Source organism: Pimephales promelas, chromosome 8 (genome assembly GCF_988280905.1).
Source record: "Pimephales promelas chromosome 8, fPimPro1.hap1.1, whole genome shotgun sequence".
In the NCBI taxonomy this organism is placed as follows: domain Eukaryota; kingdom Metazoa; phylum Chordata; class Actinopteri; order Cypriniformes; family Leuciscidae; genus Pimephales; species Pimephales promelas.
In genome coordinates, this window is record NC_142776.1 from 39,598,967 (window position 1) to 39,609,999 (window position 11,033).

An 11,033-nucleotide genomic window follows, 5' to 3' on the forward strand; every position below is an offset into this window, starting at 1 on the left:
TTTTCATGCACTTGTTTTTAGTATGTGTCGATACGTGTGTGTTCTCGCTGTTTGTCCGCGGAGAGAGAGGACTCTGATTGCCTCATCGCTCCTCTGACCTGAGCGAGGGGAGGACTGGCGTCACACTTGAGGAATGTTTGTTTGCTCTCGTGAGGTCAGTTGCAATTGAACAGGCTTTGAAATGTCCAGAAAGTTAAAGTTCATTAGCCTCTCATGTCATGTCTTTCATTAACAAACATTCACTATAGGACTTGTTTACGTCACGGCTCCGTCCAGCATGTTCCTCGTTTACCCAGATCCCCCTGTGGCTGAGAGAGAAGAGCTTCCTCCCCAGACCGCAGCTTAGGGTCGGCCCAGATCCGGAACACACGGACTCCACACGGGCCGGATCTGGGTCGGTCTGGGTCTGGCCACTCGAAGGGTTTCGACTCTGAATCGGTCTTCCTGTGTGTGTTACTGAGCTCAACTCTGGTCAAGTCGCCTTCATCTTTAAGTCTATAGAGTTTCACAGCAGCTTTACAGTGAGAACAGGAGATTACAGGAACAGTGTTTCGGCTTTACAGCCAATAAAGTTATTGTCCAGATAAAGTTAGTTTTGATTCACTTCCTTTGTAAAGATCATCAGTGATTAGCTTGGGGGCCGCTAACACCACACCGCTCTACAGAAAACCCTCAACGCCAATGCAAACCTTCAAACCGGTCCAAGGTGTTGCCGTTGAATAATAATAATAATAAATATTATCTCCGCACAAACGTCAAAAAACATGAATCCGTGAAACCACTGACGGCGTGCACATGTGTATCACGCGTTTAGTCTACAGATATGCGCATTTCAATATATGTGTGTGCAGGCGTGTAGTCTTTCTCTACAAATTATTATGCGCCAGAGAAACGAGGGTCTTTGAACTTCTGTTTTTGTGTCACTCACATCGCTGTCCTGAAGTAATTCTCTTTTGAAGTGGATTAACATGATGTGCAGTTGACCAAAGTCGTCATGAGGATTGAAATGTTTAAAGCAGATGTCTTAACAAATGTCAGTCGACCGGGAAGATTTTAAAACGAGCGGTTAATTCGTAAATAGGCAAGATCACTGAAATACAGAGCGGAAGACATCAGACAGCGAGCGCAGCGCTGAGGGGGGCGGGGCTATATGCGCTCTGGACCAATCATCGCCGCCTCATCGCGTGATGCGTTCACTTCGTTTCCCGCTTAAGCCGAGTTCACACTACAGGATTTTAAGCCTGATTTGCAAATCGTTGAGTTCGCCGACGGGTCGGTGTTATCGCGGGGGATTAGCGAACGACGAACGCTTGCCAATCTGTTAGCATGAAAGAGCCAACAATGCAGTGAAAACGCTCGCAGGCGACTCGACCTCAGTGATGTCATGAGTACAGCCAATCATAGCAACGCATGGGTTGAGGTCACCAGGTAAATCTTAGTTTTTTGCATTTTTTCTCAGAGCAGATCGTCGCGCAAACGGTGTGCAGCTAGTTCTGTCTGACGTCCATACTCGCGTGTAGTGTTCTCTTGGGTATTGTCAACTTGTTATTTGTTTGATTATTTTCAGGATTTAGACCGCACCATAGCACTGAAACAGCTCTCATTGAGTCACAAATGATTTGTTCTTATCATCCGATCGTGGCTGTATCTCTATGCAGTGCGTTGTCAGCTCGTGTAGTGCGTTACCTCCTATTGTGGATCAATCCTGTTGTGTGTGTGTGTGTGTGTGTGTGTGTGTGTGTGTGTGTGTGTGTGTGTGAGAGAACAGGTCAACAACTTGAACACTCCTGATTTCACTGAGAGCAGGTCCTGTAGTGTGACCCGCACAGTTCAGACCGGCGCTTTAAAATCAGTTAGTGTGAATAAGGCTTTAGTTTCACAATCTGCTTTCCAGAGGAGGTTCACGAGTTTCAGCTTATGAACTGCAGTCAGGAGTGTGTGTGTGTGTGTGTGTGTGTGTGTGGTTGACACTGGTATCACAGAAGTGCACTTGAGTTGAAAGAGACTCAAATGAGTGTGTAACACATTGATGGACACGAGTCAAATATTCTTGTTGGACAAATATCTCCAACTTTATTGATCATTCAGAGTCTGTAGAGTAAGCGCTCCTGATCTGAGGTCAGTGTGAAGCGACTGAAACCCAGCAGACGATGTAGCTGTAGTTACACAAACACAGATCTCTACACTGTGTGCCAGGTTCAGAAGCGCAGCAGAGTGTGTGTGTGTGTGTGTGTGTGTTCCTCCTGTGACGATGTTTGACGGACAGGTGTCCATCAGAGACCCAGTAGCCAGATGTAGCTGCTGATGAAGACCGGACCTACACTGACCACTGAGCAGACGATGGACACGAGACTCACTCGCCCCTGCAGCAGAGATGAGGAGAGAGAGAGAGAACATCACCTGTGAAGGAGACGAGTCAGGAACAGCTGATCATAGAACAGTAAAGTATATATACATCGTGTATGACAGTAAAGAATATATATATATATCGTGTATGACCGTAACTGCAGATGTGCTGGAGGAGAGTCTCAGAACATCAGAGTTAAACAGGACAGATCCTGGATCAGGAGACTTGTGCGCTCAGGCCACACACACCAGCGTGGAACAGGTCTCACACACACCAGTGTAAGGATACGTCACACACACACCAGTGATGAAGCCAGTCAGTATACAGGGAAGATTACGAGGCCGTGATGGACAGAGGCTCCTACTCTTTCGAAAGACAGTCTGGGACTCTTAATGGCCACAGAGAGTCCGGACCTCGGTTTAACGTCTCTTTCGAAGGACGCTGCTTGTTAGAGTACGGTGTCCCGCTAGGACCCGCACAGAGCACCGGGAGAGCAGCGCCCCCTGCTGGCCGCACAAACACCTCTTCCAGCAGCCGGGCTTCCCCAGGAGTCTCCCAGCCCTGCTATCAGCTCAACATCACGGAGTGTGTGTGTGTGTGTGTGTGTGAGTCTCGGGCCACAGGGAGATATGGCTGCTGGCCCGTGACAGTTTTCCATGATGTCACATGACAGTCCAGTAAAGTTTAAGGCTTTACAACAGCTCTAGGATAAAGTCATTGTCCAGCTAAAGTTAATTCGGTTTGATTCACTTCCGTCATGAAGATCATCAGTTATTAACGGCCGCTAACACGACTCTAACAGAAAACTCTTAATGCGTTCCTGTCGTCGCGTCCAGACGCTGTCCTTCATCTGATCTGGATACGGCCTTGATCCGGCGGACTGCGGTAAACCTCGGGATAAACAGAGAAACTGATATTAGCGTAGACGCCACCATCCTTCTTATGATGTAGCGAGTCCATCAGGGTTTACGGGACGTGTTCCCGGTTCCGGCTGATCTAAACTATGCAGCCTAATATTGAATTACAGAAGTCTATAGTGTGTTGTATGTGTGTGCTAGGCTGGAGAGATGTGTTTCTAGTCTAGATTTGATCTGCCAGAGTATGTCTGCTTCCCGGATAATGTTAGGAAGATTGTTCCAGAGTTTTGGTGCTGAATAGGAAAAGGATCTCCCGCCTGCAGTCGAGTTTGATATTCTCGGTATAATCAACCGGCCGGAGTTTGGAGATCGCAGACGTGAAGGACTATAATGCGTTAAGAGCTCGCTCAAGTACTGGAGATAAACCATTCAGTGCTTTATAAGTAATCAGCAATATTTTAATGTTTAATAGGCAGCCAATGCGGGGTTGACAGAACCGGGCTAATATGGTCATACTTCCTGGTTCTGGTAAGAACGTCTGGTTGCAGTTTCTTCCCATTTTGCTCCATGTTTCTGGCCGCTCTCTTAAGGGCCTGTGTGTGTGTGTGTGTGTGTGTGTGTGAGTGTGCTCGTTGTACCACAGCGTTAGACTATTTTCTTTAATCTTCTTTAAGCGCAGCGGAGCAGCTGTGTCTAAAGTGCTGGAAAAGAGAGAGTTAAAAGTGTCCGTCACGATATGTTCTTCTGAGCTCTCCGGATGCTGAGATGATGAAACTGATCAGGAAGATTATTGATAAAGCAGTCTTTAGTGGCAGAGGTTACAGGTCTGACATATTTATAACACGGAGTCGGCTTTGCTGCTTTGGCTAGATGTCTGATCTGAGATGTCATCGCTCTGCTGCAGAATTTCAACAGCATCAACATCTATTAATATCAGATCTAAGACAGCGAGTGTGTCCGGACTCCAGTAGAGTTTATAATGTCTTTAAATGCCAATCCCAGTGCATCTTTTTCATTATCTACATGTATATTAAAGTCACCAACTATTAGTACTTTATCTGCAGCCAGGACTAACTCTGAGAGAAAGTCTGCAGATTGACTCCAGTTTTCCTGGTCACATGACATGATTTTCCATGATGTGTCAGGAAGAGTGATGTCAGTGAGCGACACTTTTCTCTCGTCTTCAGTCTGGGTTGGAAACGGCTGTGTCACATGTTGAGCAGTGGTGTCATATTTCACTTTAGAGGGACTGACCAATCAGAGCACTCGTCCCAGCAGCCCATTCATAAAAGCAAAAGTCACCCTTCACCCACATTCTCTCTCTCTCTCTCTCTCTCACACACTCTCACTCACACACACTCACACACACACACAGAGAGAGAGAACGAGGGTGAGGCACAGTGGTAAAGCTGCAGCTGGTGTTTCTGTTGCCGTTTCTTTGCAGCTTTCACAACTTTTGCCAGAAAAGAGTCAAAATATTCGATGTTCCTCAAACTAATGAAATAATTTTACAATTATACAAGATGTCGAGTTCCCAGGACGTGTCGGTTCTTGATCAGAGAGCATTATGGGATTGCTGAATGAGTTCTTGATGTTTCAGGTGTGAATGGCGAACGCTGTCGATCTGCGAGATGCTTCAGTTCCTCAGGTGAAGGTGAGAGTGTGTGTGTGTGTGTTTCTGTGGTCCGTGTATTAAACACACACTCTTCTGTCCTTCTCTCTCTCTATCTTCAGGTAGTTGCACTATGACCTGAGAGACTGAGACGTTACCTGTCTACACACTCCTGCTCTCCTGCTCTTCCACTGTTTTCTCTTCGTTCCCATCGAGAGTTTCCCTCTCTGACCCTGTGAAAGCATGAAGGTTTAGGGTTAGTGTTAGTCGGCATCCATCTTGAGTTTAATGAGTAATCTACTTCACAGGGCCGGTGCCGTCAGACCGAACCGCTGTCAGTCCACACACACTCCTGTGTTCTCCTTTCAGTTTCTTTGCTTCACAGTATATACTTCACCACACTTCACTTCAGTATATACTTCACCACACTTCACTTCAGTATATACTTCACCACACTTCACTTCAGTATATACTTCACCACACTTCACTTCATTACTTCACCACACTTCACTTCAGTATATACTTCACCACACTTCACTTCATTACTTCACCACACTTCACTTCATTACTTCACCACACTTCACTTCAGTATATACTTCACCACACTTCACTTCATTATATACTTCACCACACTTCACTTCATTACTTCACCACACTTCACTTCAGTATATACTTCACCACACTTCACTTCATTACTTCACCACACTTCACTTCATTACTTCACCACACTTCACTTCAGTATATACTTCACCACACTTCACTTCAGTATATACTTCACCACACTTCACTTCATTACTTCACCACACTTCACTTCAGTATATACTTCACCACACTTCACTTCATTACTTCACCACACTTCACTTCATTACTTCACCACACTTCACTTCATTACTTCACCACACTTCACTTCAGTATATACTTCACCACACTTCACTTCATTACTTCACCACACTTCACTTCAGTATATACTTCACCACACTTCACTTCAGTATATACTTCACCACACTTCACTTCATTACTTCACCACACTTCACTTCAGTATATACTTCACCACACTTTACTTCAGTATATACTTCACCACACTTGATCACATTCTTCCTTTTTTCCATCACAGAAATGTGTCACAGGACACGAGTCACATTGTACTTGTCTGTCACAATAAAACCATGATGACATTGTAAAATGTAGTACTCACGTCCCAGTGGAGCGGAAACCCTCTGTACACCTCCACCTTTCCTCTGTTCCTCTCCTTCAGTTTCCCTTCATTCCTGATCTGTTCTTCTCTCCCCTTTTACTCCCACGCTGAAATCCAGTCACATGTTGCCGGTAGGGCCCTTTAAAGAGAGGCGGGTGCTCCAGTGGGCGGGCCTACGGGTTCTGACCTATCGTGCCAGGGGGCGGGGCCTACGGGTTCTGACCTATCGTGCCAGGGGGTGGGGCCTACGGGTTCTGACCTATCGTGTCAGGGGGCGGAGCTTACGGTTTCTCAATGGGTTTCTCAGTGGGAAGGTCAGTGACGCCATTCACGGAGACACAAAGGAATGTCATTCGCTGTGCTGGAGAAACTACTCGCTATAAATGAGACGTGAATTATTATAGTGTTCAAATAAAGGAGGTAGATTACTGATATTTGCAGTACATAACATTAGAATGAGACATTGAGTTCTAGAACAACCAAACCTTCCAACACCATCCCAATAACACAAGCCTATCTCTCACACTTTAGAGTGACTAAATGAGGGGTTCAGCTCATTCGTGCCCTGAGTGTGTTATAACAGCCATGCAAACGGGTAGATATTCTGACTGACACGAGCGCTTTAATGCTTAAACACCTCCAGTCAGATTCAGATTGGCTTCTTCTAGTTAAATTAGTTTATATGTTAATGGTGGTTTTCCTCAGTGATTGTGCTGTAACGTCTGCGAAGTGTCTCCTGTGAGTTTACACTAATGGAGGCTTCAGTAAATGGTTTTCTCCGACTCCTGCTTGGCTCTGGTACACCATGAGTGTGTGTGTGTGTGTGTGTGTGGGCGACAGCGTCTGTGTGTGCTTCTGCTAAATGTGTTTTCAGAGATGCACTGAAATGCATTGTGTGTCTGATGAATGTCTAGTATGATTATTTCAGATGGTGGGAATCAAAAGCTTTTATTGTTACACCAGATTAGTGGTAAATCCAATCATTTGACTTGCTTGTTCTATCTTGATGATGATGATGATGATGATGATGATGATGATGATGATGTTTGGATTCAGAGTCAATCTATCTAAAGTGCAGCAGTTTTTTACGAAGTGTGTGTCCTGATTCTCCGGTGTGAGCCGATACTCGTGTCTGGTGTTTTCAGGCTGATCTTCATCGATCGGGTTCTGGATGAATCTCCTAAACTGATTCACAGCTTTAAATGTGTAACCATAAGAAAACATCTCTGCCTACGAAATGCAAATGTTAAAAGCATTCAAAGCATCAAAAAAAATTTCAAAGCAACCCGATTAAGTTATTGATTTTGATTTAGGAAACATAAACGCAATTACTTAAAATCCTGGAACAATATAAAACACACTAGATGAAGTTTGTTCAGGACGAGGACAGCCTGTAACTGTGGCTGATTTAATAAACGCTTCCTTAGAGAATAACTGTGTGGATAGGTCGACTAGAATAGATAGTAAACTAGTAGTTTAAACTGAGTCTGATCTCACACACACACACACACACACTCTGAGAGCTCAGGGTAGATTCATCATCCGTGTCGGTCACACATCTCAATCACATCATCTCTGTTCTGGAAACACACTTTAGAAACTCTCAGTTGAGTGAAGCAATCGGTGTCAAGACTCGGATATCACACTCTTTCTCTTACACACACACACACACACACACACACACACACACACACACACACACACACACACACTGATAAAGTGTCTTACCTATCATCCCATTTATCTTTCCACATTATTCTTCTTTCTTTCACCGGCATCTGTTCTTCATGTGTTGTTTCTCAGTTGTCGTCCTTCACTGGCATAATCTGTAGTGAGCGCAGTATTCCTCTCAGTCATATTACATCTCTCTCTCTCTCTCTCTCTCTCTCTCTCTCTCTCTCTCTCTCTCTCTCTCTCTCTCTTATTCACACAAGTGATCAATCGGCAGGCGGTGAACAGGCTTAACTCCATATACCTCTCCACCCACGTGTGTGTGTGTGTGTGTGTGTGTGTGTGTGTGTGGACCCCTGCCTACACACTCTGTCGAGGGCTCTTAGCCCCAACACACACTCACAGATAGCCTGATTCACACACTCGCGTACAGAAGCACATTTACACGACAGCCGCCCACAGGCTCTCTGTTCCCGCATCTCTGTCTAATGCAGGACGGCCCCGGATAATTATGCTAATTAATTGAGGCATTATCTTACACAGGCTTTTCTGCGTGTGTGTGCTCGTTACACGGGTCTGATCTCTGTCTGTCTGCGGTCCATCTCTCTCCTCACAGCGACACCAGTCTCCGGTCGAGGAGGTCGAATCAGATTATAATAATGAAGTGCTTCAGTTTCAGCAGAGAAAGAGTGAAGAGTTTCCCCGACTGAATAAAGCAGATCCTCAGCTGACCGTGGCTCTCTCTCTCTCACACACACACACACACACACACACACACACTGCACGCAAAACTTTCAGAAATAAAGAGAAACATTAGCGGAAAGTGTGATGGATCTTGTCCCCAATAATCAGTCTCTCCATCTTCATCTTCATCTTCACCTGCTCCGAGTCTCTAGGCATCAGAGGAGAGGTGTGTGTGTGTGTGTGTGTGAGGATGTGTGTGTGTGTGTCTGTACATACAGCCAATCTGTGTGCGTGTGTCTCTGTCAGTGTGTGTCTTTTTGCATACAGCCTGTGTGTGTGTGTACAGCCTGTGAATGTGTGTGTGTCTCTGTGAGTGTATGTGTGTCTCTGTCAGTGTGTGTCTGTGTGCATACAGCCTATGTGTGTGTGTCTGTCTCTGTGAATGTGCTCTGTGTGTGTGTGAGAGTGTTTGTGTCTCTGTGTGTGTGTGCGCGCATACGGCCTGTGGGTGTGTGTGTGTGGGCGTCTGTAGGCGTATGTGATCTTGACTCACAGTTCAGTCTGCTATAGAGGCATAACAGCACAATAAACACAAAGTACACAATCGCTTGAGCATCGCTCTGATTGGACCACTGTGTGACACAATTATCATAATCACGATTGCCACAAAAATATGAGCAACTAAATCTTATTTTGCATGATTATTTTAATATTAAGAATAAACAACATTATGAAGAAAGGGAAGAAGAAAAAAAGGAAGATATCTTTTTATTTGGTAATATGATCTATATTTCTAGAAGAACATTTGAATATAATAATTGAATTATACTACTGTTAATGAATTAAATGCTTGATGTTTCTCCCCTTTCATGCAAAACCGTGTTTTTTTTTTTGCAGGTCTCACTGTGGCAGGTTTGAGTGTGTTTGAGTGAGGAATTATACAGGAGTGTGTGGGTGTTCGCTGGCATGAACCCCGAGAGAGAATGAGAGGCGGCGACGAGATCCTGCTTTATTCATCCCTACAAACTCCTGACACACACAGACCAGTGCAAACGTCTTCGGGATTCATCGGTGTAGCGAGAGCCAGACCCTTCGGCCGCGGTGGATTCTGTTTCTGCTGCAGTTACGGCTCAGATGTGCTGAATGGGTTTGACTCAAGCTTCTGTCACACCATGACCTTGACTAGCAGGAATCTGCAGGACTCAATCAAACATTACTGCAAAACCATGGCAACCGAGAGTAGTGTAAATGATGAAGTGCAGCTTGGAAGGACGAATGTGTTTCGAGGTCCATGAGTGACAGTCAGTCATGAGCTTCAGTGTTCAGAGCTCCATCACTAACCCTTAAAGAAAGCTTTAGTTGTGAATGTGAATGTAAAATGTGAAGGTGCAGATGAGGCAGAAACCAGACCTGTTGAGTTCGGAAAGAGCAGAAACCAGACCTGTTGAGTTCGGAAAGAGCAGAAACCAGACCTGTTGAGTTCGGAAAGAGCAGACACCAGACCTGTTGAGTTCGGAAAGAGCAGACACCAGACCTGTTGAGTCCGGAAAGAGCAGAAACCAGACCTGTTGAGTTCGGAAAGAGCAGACACCAGACCTGTTGAGTCCGGAAAGAGCAGAAACCAGACCTGTTGAGTCCGGAAAGAGCAGAAACCAGACCTGTTGAGTTCGGAAAGAGCAGAAACCAGACCTGTTGAGTTCAGAAAGAGCAGAAACCAGACCTGTTGAGTTCGGAAAGAGCAGACACCAGACCTGTTGAGTTCGGAAAGAGCAGAAACCAGACCTGTTGAGTTCGGAAAGAGCAGACACCAGACCTGTTGAGTCCGGAAAGAGCAGACACCAGACCTGTTGAGTCCGGAAAGAGCAGAAACCAGACCTGTTGAGTTCGGAAAGAGCAGACACCAGACCTGTTGAGTCCGGAAAGAGCAGACACCAGCCCTGTTGAGTTCGGAAAGAGCAGAAACCAGACCTGTTGAGTTCGGAAAGAGCAGACACCAGACCTGTTGAGTTCGGAAAGAGCAGAAACCAGACCTGTCGAGTTCGGAAAGAGCAGACACCAGACCTGTTGAGTTCGGAAAGAGCAGACACCAGACCTGTTGAGTCCGGAAAGAGCAGACACCAGCCCTGTTGAGTTCGGAAAGAGCAGAAACCAGACCTGTTGAGTTCGGAAAGAGCAGAAACCAGACCTGTTGAGTTCGGAAAGAGCAGACACCAGACCTGTTGAGTTCGGAAAGAGCAGAAACCAGACCTGTCGAGTTCGGAAAGAGCAGACACCAGACCTGTTGAGTTCGGAAAGAGCAGACACCAGACCTGTTGAGTCCGGAAAGAGCAGAAACCAGACCTGTTGAGTTCGGAAAGAGCAGAAACCAGACCTGTTGAGTTCAGAAAGAGCAGAAACCAGACCTGTCGAGTTCGGAAAGAGCAGACACCAGACCTGTTGAGTTCGGAAAGAGCAGACACCAGACCTGTTGAGTCCGGAAAGAGCAGAAACCAGACCTGTTGAGTTCGGAAAGAGCAGACACCAGCCCTGTTGAGTTCGGAAAGAGCAGAAACCAGACCTGTTGAGTTCGGAAAGAGCAGACACCAGACCTGTTGAGTTCGGAAAGAGCAGAAACCAGACCTGTCGAGTTCGGAAAGAGCAGACACCAGACCTGTTGAGTTCGGAAAG

The 11,033-nt window shown here is 45.8% G+C and overlaps 1 long non-coding RNA gene across 2 annotated transcripts; it reads right to left on the minus strand.

Moving 5' to 3' along the window:
• Positions 1-2,047: 2,047 nt before the first annotated feature.
• On the minus strand, positions 2,048-7,991 carry LOC120465232 (uncharacterized). Of its 2 annotated transcripts, XR_016169585.1 has the most exons (3): positions 6,012-7,985; positions 2,506-5,049; positions 2,048-2,400 (listed from the first exon to the last, which is right to left on the minus strand). It is a non-coding gene; the product is annotated as an uncharacterized LOC120465232 (long non-coding RNA). The 2 variants fall into 2 exon arrangements; XR_005618808.2 differs by having other exon boundaries at positions 2,048-5,049; positions 6,012-7,991.
• Between the last annotated feature and the right edge of the window lie 3,042 nt (positions 7,992-11,033).